Below are 10983 nucleotides of genomic sequence, written 5' to 3'. Positions count from 1 at the left end.
AACAAAATTATTTCTAAGAATTTTATGGATTTTAGAGTTATTGTAATTATATTATTTTTATCTAGTTTTTAAACTGTTCAAGCTACCATAGAGATAAAAATTGATTAAAAATTTTTTTCAATGTTTATTCATTTTTGAGAGACAGAGAAAGAGCACAATTGGGGGAGGGGCACAGAAAGAAAGGGAGACACAGGATTGGAAGCAGGCTCCAGGCTCTGAACTGTCAGCACAGAGCCCCATACGGGACTGGAATTCATGAACTGGGAGATCACGCCCTGAGCTGAAGTCAGACACTTAATGGACTGACTGACACCCCTGGGCACCCCTAAAAATTGATTTTTTAAAAAATATTGACCTTGTGTCCTGAGTTTAGTAGTTTCTATTGTAGATTTCTTAAGTTTTTCCACACACAATCCTATAATCTGTGAAAAAAGACAATTTTAATTCTTTTCCAAGCTGTATTCCTTTCATTAATTTTTCTTTTATCATTGCAGTGACTAAAATAAACACTTCGATGTTGAATAGAAATACTGAAAGGAGACAATATTTTGGCTTCATTCTTAATCACTTCCCAGCGACTGTCGTCTTTGTTACCACTTATGAATGGCATTATATTTTTAAACTGTATTTTCTAGTTGATTATTGCTGGCATGGGGAGATGTTAATTTTTGTAGGTGGAATTGATTTTTCTAAGTCAATAAACATAGTCACTGCAAGGGCCCTTGCAGTGTGTGCCTCCCTCTCCCTCTGTGTCTCCCTCGCTCTCTGCCCCTCCCCCACTCACACCCTGTCTCTCAAAAATAAACGCTAAAAAACTTTTTAAAAATACATAGTCACTACAAATGGTGATAGTTTTATCTTTTCCCTTTCAATCCTACTTCTCTCAATTCTTCATCTTCTTTTCGAGTTTTGGCCAGTTCCTCCAGTACACATCTAAGAACCACTTTTGTGAAACAGGAAGGATTTGAAGCCATTTTTATTTCTGTTTTTGTTTGTTTATTTCAAGTTCTTATTTAAATTCCAGTTAACCTATAGGGTAACATTAGTTTCAGGTATAATTCAGAGTATAATTTAGTGATTCATCATTTATATATAACACCCAGTGCTCATCACATCAAGTATCCTCCTTAATACCCATCACCTGTTTAACCCATCCCCCCACCTACCTCCCCAAAGCTGTTTTTATTTCTATTTTTAAAAATGAGGAAACTGAGGCCCAGAGAAGTCAAGTTATTTGTCCAAGAACTCATAAATACGTGCTGCTTAAAAAGTATAAATGGGGTGCCTGGGTGGCTCAGTCGGTGAAGCGTTGGACTTTAGCTCAGGTCATGATCTCGCAGTCAGTGAGTTCAAGCCCCACATCCGGCTCTCTGCTGTCAGCACAGAGCCAGCTTGGAATCCTCTGTCTCTCTCTCTGACCCTCCCCTGCTTACATTCTCCCTGTCTCTCAAAAATGAATAAACATTAAAAAAAAATTAAAAAAAATAAAAAGTATAAATGTAGTTTAAAAAATAAATAGTCCAAATTCCTTGAAGCAAAGTTAGAAAATAGAGACAAAAGGAAATAAAATACACATATAGCGGTCATCCAAAGACTAAGTGCCATTAATATTTTAGATTATAGCTTTTCAGACTGTTGACAATAAAATATATTTTACTTAAACACGATTAGACAGTAATGCTAAAAACAAATGTGTTTTTCCACTGAGCAATTATCAGAAACATATTTTCAAGTCAATGAATACATTTAATGTTTGCATAGTATTCCATCTGATGGCTGTGACATAGTTAAGATAAACATTCCACAATTAGGGGGAAGGGCGAGATACCTACTTTGGTTTCAGTTTTTCACTCTTATAAACAACACTGCAAAGAATTTCACTGTGACTAAATTTTTACCCCAAATCTAGGATATGTTCTTTACTACAAATTCTTGAAAGTGGAATTGCTAAGTCAAAGGCCCTTGATGTTCAGGCCCTTGATATCTCTTGGTAACATACGACTTTTAACAGGTATATAACAGATAATTCCACGTTGACATTTTTTTCCACTTCCCCTCGTATAGGATCCACTAATCATCTCACTGTCTCTACCCATCGTCTTCCATTTTCTAACTAGAAAATCCCAAGCCTGATCTTGCCTCAACCTCATCGTAATCATTCAACAACATCCAATGGTTACGTATTGAATACCTACTATTTTCCAAGTTCTGGAGATACATGCTCATGGAGCCTATGTTCTAGTGGGGAGAGACAGATAATAAACATAACAAATAGGTAGTCATAGGGCCTGGTCAAAGATGCTGAGTGATTGGGGAAAAGAAGACTAGAGGCAGATGATGGGGACCAGGAGTAGTAGTGAGAGATGGGGAAATAGTTTGCAGTCTTACAAAGGAGGGTCAGAGTAGGTCTCTGAGCAGGATTAGACTTGATTAGAGGTGAAGGAGACAGGAGGAAGGACATTCCAGGCAGAGGGATCGGCAAAGGCCCTAAAGCAGGAACTCCCCCTACCTATCAAAGAAGAGTGAAGTCAGAGTGGCTGCAGCAGAGTGAGGAGTGGGAAAAATAGGTCAAGGGGGCATGGGGGGAATGCCAGGTTATACAGGAACTTGTGAGGTTATGTAAAGACTTTGGCCTTTGCTCTTAGTTTGAAGATTTTGAGCACAGGAGTGACATGGTGTGACTTTCAATTTATAAGAATCACTCTGATTGTTAAGAACAGACAATAGAAGCTGGGAGACCACCTAGGAATCTCCTGCAGTAATCTAGCCAAGGGGTGATAGTGGTTTGGACCAGGGGTGGGCTGTGGAGGTTGGAAGAAATGGTCAGGCTGTGCAGGTCTGAAGGAAAGCCAATATTTACTGTGGAATGTGTGACTATCTTCTGTTGGCCCCTCTGGATTCAGCTTCTGGCTCTCCCCATGGTCCTCTGTGCCCTGAGAGGCTGACCTGTATGAACTGCGTCAAGTCTCGTTGCCTTCTATTTCCCGTTGGATTTGGCTGAAAGGAGTATTGGCTGGGGGTCTGAGGGAAGGAGGAGCGTGAGGCTGGGCATATTTCCTCAAGTCCCTCCTTTCTGGCTTTGCTGCACCTTCTACAAGTGGCTGCAGCTCGAAGCAGCTCCCTTTACCCCCCAGACCTAGGTGGTAACAGCCTGCTTCTCTGCCAGCCCCAGAGTCTTGCACTATGACTGTTGCTTTTCCAACACCCCACCCATAAATTTATGGATAATCTCTTTCTTACATTCTCCTCAAAACACCCAATTTAAGTGTGCCATCTGTTTGTTGCAGGGACAGGAGGCAGGTCATGAATGAAAGTGGAGTTGGCTTCAAGATCCAAGGTCCACGAGGTTCTCCCTTTACATTCGACTCTGTGCCCCAAACCTGGCCGAGGTGGTTTTGGGGCCTTCATTCTCCTTGGAAGTAACCACATTGCATACAGCTTCAAAAAAGTGGAAGGTAACAGTAAAAATGGTCATATTTTCCCACCGGCCCCAGATCTCCAGACAAGGGCTGGTATGGAAAGAGCACTGGACAAGGAATCAAGAGGTTCCCTGGTCTGGTTTCTGTGGATTACCTCCCTGAACAACCATTAACAGGTCACTTGATGACTCAGAGCCTCAGTTTCCTCATCTATAAAATTGGCAATAATGAAACCAAACTCAAAGAATTGTGGGTAAAGATCAAATAACGATGCCTGCCTCAACAGCATGTGATCTGGCCTGTGAGCTGGGGGGCAAAAAGCCACAGTTTGTATTCTGACCTTGTGGTTTACAAGCTGCATGACCTTGAGGAAGTTTCCAGCCTCAGTTGTCTCACCTATGAAATGAAAATAGTATTAACATCTCCTGCAGAGCCTGGCAAGTAAGCTTTCAATAAGTGTTACATAGCTGACAAATATTAAATTGTTTCCTTCGCCCCCCCCCACCGTCTGTGAAATGGACTCAAACTTAAAAAAAAATATTTTTAATGTTGATTTATTATTTTGAGACAGAGGGAGAGAGACAGAGCATGAGTGGGGGAGGGGCAAAGAGAGGGAGACAGAATCTGAAGCAGGCTCGAGGCTCTGAGCTGTCAGCACAGAGCCCGACGCAGGGCTCGAACCCACAGACCATGACATCATGACCTGAGCTGAAGTCAGACGCTTAACTGACTGAGCCACCCAGGCGCCCCTGGACTTGATCTTTTTAGTACATAAGATAACTTTCTTTTACTGATTGTGGTTTTCCCTCCCCACAATATGTGGGCAAGATTGATCCATTTTGACATGTGTGGGTCTTGTTTATTAGTTCTTACTGCTGTATGGCATTACATAGTATGACTTTGCCACAACTTATTCACCCATTCTCTCATGGATGGACATTTCCATTGTTTTCCACCTCGGGGGGCCACAAATAATGCTGCTCTGAAACCCTGGTGACGGCCTCCTTGTGCCCACATCCAGGTTTCCAAGTGTGAATGAGTGTCTTTGCAGTCCGGCCATATGCGGGTATGAGCCCAGTTGAGAAGGGGGAAGCAGAGGGTGCAGGGAGGGGCTGGCCTGGGGTCGGGATGGGGGTGGAAAGGAGGCATAGGGGAGCTGACTCTTATTTAACAGGTTTTGAAGGCTTTGTAAGTAACAGCTCTTAAAACACAATATTTTGAAGATTTAAGTGTAAATGAACAGAGCCATATGGATTACATTTGCCTTAAATTACACAGGATTTAAAGCGGGGCTCAGTGCTCCAGGGCAAAGGTACAGGCGTTTCATGGCTTGCCTCCTTTGCTTGCCAAGGACCTGGATTCCCCCCACCGTCCAGAGCTCTGGCTGTGGAGCAGGGCAAACACTAACTGCCCAGGTGCCCTGGCCACAGTCCGGGATACAACGGAGCCTCAAAGCCTGGGCCCCAGGATGCCCTAGTCCTAGTTCTTGCTCTGCCCCTGCTTTGCTGTGTGGCCTTGGGCCAGAGGCTCTGCTTCTCTGGACTTTAGTTTCCTTCTTTGTAAAATGAGATGTCTAAGAGGTGGTATAACAGTGATTAATCAGAGTGATTAAGATCTGGGTTTGAAACCATCCTTTAACCACTTTCTGGCTGTGAGACCTTGGGCTAATTATTACTCAGCCTTTTTATGCCTCAGTTTCCTCATCTATAAAATGGGAATATTAATAGTATCCACCTCATAGGTGGTTGTGAAAAATAAATTTGCCAGTAGTATACCCGGCTCCTAGGAAGCACTCAGTTTGCACCACTTTTGTTTTGTCTTTATGGTCCTTAGCACAGATGGGTCCAACCCTGATTTTCCCTGTCATTCCCAGGCAGAGGTGATGGGAGTGAGCCTGACAAATGAGACAGGGTTACATGGTGCCCAACCACTTCCCATTCTTTTAGCAACATTTCCGTTATGTGGCTATTAGTTCATATCACTTTATTTTTTTAAGTTCATTTATTTATTTTGAGGGGGGAGGGGCAGAGAGAGAGAGAGGGAGAGAGAGAATCCCAAGCAGGCTCCACACTGTCCACGCAGAGCCCGACATAGGGCTCGAACTCAAGAATCGCAAGTTCAGGACCTGAGCTGAAATGAAGAGTCGGGTGCTTAACCCACCGAGCCACCCAGGTGCCCCTGTATCACTTTAAATGTGAGTACCGGGGCGCCTGGGTGGCGCAGTCGGTTAAGCGTCCGACTTCAGCCAGGTCACGATCTCGCGGTCCGGGAGTTCGAGCCCCGCGTCAGGCTCTGGGCTGATGGCTCAGAGCCTGGAGCCTGTTTCCGATTCTGTGTCTCCCTCTCTCTCTGCCCCTCCCCCGTTCATGCTCTGTCTCTCTCTGTCAAAAATAAATAAACATTGAAAAAAAAAATTTAAAAAAAAAATAAAAAAAAAATAAAAAAAAAAATAAATGTGAGTACCTACACATATGCTTATAAGGGGATCGTGCTGAGTCATAATCTCCTTTCTTAACTTTCACCATACCACATATGTGTTTCCATGTCATTAATCTTCATTGACACCATTTTTCTGTATCTGAACGGGAACACAGTAAACCAACATGTACCAAGCGCTTACCATGCAGCATCCTCAGTGTTAAATATTTTCCATGCATGTTCGCATTTAATCCTCAAAACAAGAAAATGAATATCGTATTCTGATCATCTCCATTTTACAGCAAAGGAAACTGAGGCTTGGGAGGCTAAATAACTTGCCTAAAATATCACTCAAGCCTGGACCTGCTGACTCGGGAGCGTAAGTGCTGACCTGCTCCCAGGCACTGCCTGCCCTATCAAACTACATCACGAAGTGACTTCAGCTTCCTATTCTTGGACACTTGGATTTTTTTTTTTTCTGGATTTTCACTCTTATCAGTAGTATGTGATAAATATTCTTAAACAAAGATCTTTGCCTACATTGTGCTCACTTTTGGGGGATAAATTCCTTGAAATGGACGGCCCAGTGTTTGGGGCTTTCCTTACAGAGCTGAGGAGACGCAGAGGCCTCAGCCTAGTTGGAGGCTCGGAGGAGGCCGGAGGGAGAGGCAGGAAGCCCTGGAGGGGATGGGCCCAGCTGGAAGGCTGGGATGCCTGACTAATCCACAGACCATGCACACTGCTTTGGTTTATCTGAGGCCTGGCTTCCCGTGCTCCTGCAGCTCACCCTGGAACCCCCAGGAATTCAGTTCATTTCCATCCTGGTTTTGCTGACTTTGCTGAAGTCTCTGCTCAGTGGATCAGCTGCGAAACACAGTCACACACACACACACACGCACACGCACACACAGCCCTCCAGGAATCAGGCAGGAGGGAGACACTCGTGGGGACGAGGCCAAAGAACCTATGAAAAGTGGGCAACCCGAATTTACACAGAAAAAAAATTCCCCAGAAAAAGCTGTTCGCCAGATTTACATAAATCATTTCATCTCTAAACTGAGCTGGGTTAGTTGAACCTTTTCGTAATGGCTTTATTGTTTTTGAAAAAAAAAAATTACGTGTTCATTGTTTTTAAAAATTCCTCACGATAGATACAAATACATTTGAAGATATAAAAGCATTTTCATATTCTCCTTTCAGACTGGCTGTATATAAAACAGCTTTTCAAGCGCTTGCTAAAATGCATATTCTGATTCAGGAGACCTGGGCTGGGCCTGAGAGTCTGCATTTCTAACCTGCTCCCAGGGGAGGCCAGTGCTGCTGGGCCATGGCCAAGACTGTGGGCCCGGAGGAGCATGAGGTATGTGTGCTAATACAGAGCCTTCTACCATGGAACTGCCGCTCTCTGGTGACTGCTCAAAATGTTATGTCAGAGCTACAAGGGATCATCTGATAAGAACTTCTGAAGATAGTGGGGAAACTGAGGCTACTGGGGGAATGAGACAAGCCCAAGGCCAGGCAGCTCGAGCCAGAGCATGACAGAAGGCTTCAGATTCCTTTTGTTTCTACAGAGCCCAGAGCTTAGTCAGCTTTGACTGTGAGACCAGCGAAGGCTCTGAGAGTGGCCGAAGGGAACTGTGGCCCCTGTAAGGAACGAGGCCAGCAGGCAGAGCACAGACCCCATGCCAGGTACCATCTGGACGCTTTGCATACGTACACTCTCAGAAAATCCCCACTGTGACCTTCGCGGTAGCATTGTCCACTCCATCTTACATAGGGAAACTGAGGCTCAGAGAGCACAGTGGTCTGGGTCTGCCAGAGGTCACACAGCAGGTGAGTGAGGAACTGGCATCAGGTGTGTGTGTATGAGAGAGAAAGAGAGGGAGAGACCCAGCACTGCCTCCCAAAGTCCCCTTTCAACTCCTACCTTCAGGGTCTCTGCCTTACTGTGCTTGAACAATGGTTCACTTCCCATCAAGTGAAAACCGGTCTTATTTGTAAGAAACTGTAGGAAATAAATGCAAGAAAGTCATTCAAATCTGGGTCGATCTTAGCACCCTGCAGAGTGCTAGGCCTGCCCTCTTTGTTAAAAGGGGAGATTAGCAAACGTTAGAGAGGTGTTGGGGACAGACTAGTACCACACTGAGGCTTTCCTCTGGATGAAGGAGAATAGTTTTGCAGTACAGGAGTTGGCCTTTGGCAGTGTTCTGGGTGGATTCTATCTTTCTTCCATCTCCTGGGCCCACTACAGCACCCTGCTCTATGCTGCCTTTCAGCCCTGAGCCCAGTGGCAGCAGTCAGGACTGGCTTTTGGGACTGGCACCTGGGCCGGGTTTGACATCGTGGGAGGCCTAAGCCTATGACATCTCTACTTAAGTCCTTTGCTTCCCAGGGAGTCCATGAGCAGGCATCCTGGAGCCAGGACATGCTCCCTCCCAAAAAGATGACCCACCAGCCTGTTTGTCTAATGTGACCACTTTGGAAAAATTGTTTGTTCTCATCCTGCTAAAAACAGCTTCAAAGTGACTCCTGTCTAGACTGTGCCAGGATCGATTATCAGATCCTTGACCTGATCCAAACCACAGGGGGCATAGTCATTTGCTTTAATGCAATTAAAGCAAAATATAATAATGTATCCAGGCCAGGGACCAGAACAAGTCTCCCTGGAAGGTGGGAGGAGAAAGCAGCTCTGGATAATTTCTTCTCAACTCCAAAGTTGCGAGTGTGGACTTTTCCTGCCTTCGTCTCCAAGGCAACCTTGGGCTTTGGACTCTCCCTTGTCCTGCTGAGTGCCACCAGGTGAGGGCAGCCTGGGGGGGAGTGGGGGTTGGAGGAAGCAGGCTTGGGGTGGTATGTGGAGAGGATACTGCAGAGCAGAGTCCAGGAGGAGTGAAGCCGGAGAAGGAAGGGAAAATGAGAAAAAAGATCACAGGAGAGGAGGAAAGAAATGCAGCCAGCTCAGTAATTCCCAGATTCTTTGACAAACCCCCAGTCCCAGGGAGAACAGGGTGAGCCTCGTAGGTCTTCCCAGAGGATAGCAGCAGGTGCAGTGATCTCAATTTCCAGAGGAAGTCACCAGGAAAATGGATTTTCAGTTCTCAGCCACAAGAAGCAGGAAGATCAATCCCAAGGCCTTGGCCTGGTGGTCAGACACGGCCTTGCTGGCCTCACAGCTCTGTCCAACATCCCAGGTTCTGGAGAGGGCGGGATGATGGCTCACACCTTCGCCCCTGCCTGTTCAGACATCTTTAGGGAATTCTTCAGCCCTTACCACATACACGCGGTCTGGGGGGACCTCCACACTCTGCCCGTAGGGCTGCTGTGACAAAGTCCCACACGATGGGTGGCTTCAACAGCAGAAGTTTATTCTCTCACAGTTCTGGGGGCTGGAAAACCCAAAATCAGGGTGTTTGTTATGCAGGAAAGGTGTATTCCAGGCCTCTCTTGTAGGCCTTCTCCCTGTCTGTTCACATCATGTTCCCTCCATGCGTGTCTCTGTCCAAATTACCCCTTGTAACAAGGCCACCAGTCCTGGATGGGAGCCCACCCTCATGCTCTCATTTTAACTGCCTTACTCCTGTGAGGACACTGTCTCCAAATGCGGTCACGTTCTGAGATACTGGGGGTTAGGATTTCAACGTAGGAATTTGGGGGGTGGGGCACACAGTTCGACCCACAGCACAGTCCATGGGGAGCTCCCCCTGCAGTCCTGGCAGGAGGAAGAGGAGGACGAGGCTCTGGTGAAGGCCAGCTCGCCCTAGCTCCATGACCTTGGGAAACCTATCCATCTTCCCGAGCCATCTCCCTGTGCTCATCTGTGCAGTGGAAGCCGTAATGCCGCCCCCACTGGGTGGAAACCTACATGAGCTCCAAGTGCCTTTCTTCTCATGTTTATGTGAATTCCGCAGCTACGAAGCATCCTTGGAAAGCTTGTGTGCTGTCCCTTGCCACACTGAGGTTCCCTGAGAACTGAGAACCGCTTGGCACCCCAGAAAGTATAGCCTTTATACCTTTTCTGACTCCTTCCCCCTCTTCCTGCCGCTGCTCCTGCTTCCTGTTTGATTGATTCCCAAGGCTGTCCTTCTTTTATTGTTATTGGCTACCACTTATTAAAGACTTAACTGTACAGACGTGAGCCAAGTGCTTTACAATTTTATCTCATTTTTTTTTAAGTTTATTTATTTATTTTGAGAGAGTGTGTGTGTGTTCATGAGCAAGGGGCAGGCAGAGAGAGTGAGAGAGAGAGAGAATCCCAAGTAGGACCCGTGCTGTCAGCACAGAGCCCGACTCAGAAGTCAGTCTCACAAACCATGAAATCATGACCTGAGCCGAAACCATGAGCATTGGATGCTTAACCCACTGAGCCACACAGGCCCCCTAATCTTTATGTCATTTTATCCTCACAGTAACCCAATAGGATAGGAACTATGAGTAGCTCCATTTTGCAGATGAATAAACTGAGGTTCTGAGAGTTTGGGTAAGGCCCAGATGACAGACCTAGGACGTTAGTGGGGAAAATCTCAGAAAGGCAGATCTCAGCTCCGCAGAAGGAAGGCCTCTAGAGTCTAAGGAGAAAGGGATTTGAGTAGTTGCAGAGGCAGTGGGTCTCCTGGGCTGCGTGCAGAACCCCCTCTTGAATACCTTGAGGCCTCAGCCCAGGAGAGACCTGAGGAGAGCTAGAGGCTCTTGCAAACCCTCCGAGGCCAACATGCCTGATGCCCTGCCAGCAACTACCCAGTATATAGCGGCTCAACACACGCATAATAAATGAGTGATTGTATCCGTCAACTGCAACCATAAAAACAGCCACTTTTGTTACAAAGTGACCATCTGCCAGGCTTGGGCTAGGCTTTTGACCCACAGTTTCTTATTTCATTTTGTTCCTCCCACTCCCTACAGATAGGTGTGATTACTATCTCAGTTTTACAGCGAAGAAAGCTGAGACCCAGCGAGGTTTGGTAACTGGCCCAAGTCTGCCTGAATCCAGGGTCGGAAGCGCTACATGAGGGGACTCAAACCCTGCCCACAGAAGGGGGCATGTTCATCTAACTGTTCCAACAGCCGTGGGTCCCCAGAAGCGTTCATCACATAGTGGGTCCTTAATAAATGCTTAATGAATTAATGAACTGATCCATTCATCAAACCT

The 10983-nt window shown here is 46.1% G+C and overlaps 1 long non-coding RNA gene across 1 annotated transcript; it reads left to right on the top strand.

Annotated features, from left to right (window-relative positions):
• Window positions 1-3477: 3477 nt before the first annotated feature.
• Window positions 3478-6364, top strand: LOC124520983 (uncharacterized). Its single transcript, XR_006964437.1, has 2 exons — window positions 3478-3860; window positions 6140-6364. It is a non-coding gene; the product is annotated as an uncharacterized LOC124520983 (long non-coding RNA).
• Window positions 6365-10983: the final 4619 nt, after the last annotated feature.

The sequence above is a fragment of the Lynx rufus genome, unplaced genomic scaffold, assembly GCF_022079265.1.
Source record: "Lynx rufus isolate CCGP_SWC_20201006 ecotype Redwood Valley unplaced genomic scaffold, mLynRuf1.p SCAF_1, whole genome shotgun sequence".
NCBI lineage: Eukaryota > Metazoa > Chordata > Mammalia > Carnivora > Felidae > Lynx > Lynx rufus.
The sequence above is the reverse complement of the archived record's forward strand: the minus strand, read 5'-3'. Positions and strand labels throughout refer to the sequence as shown.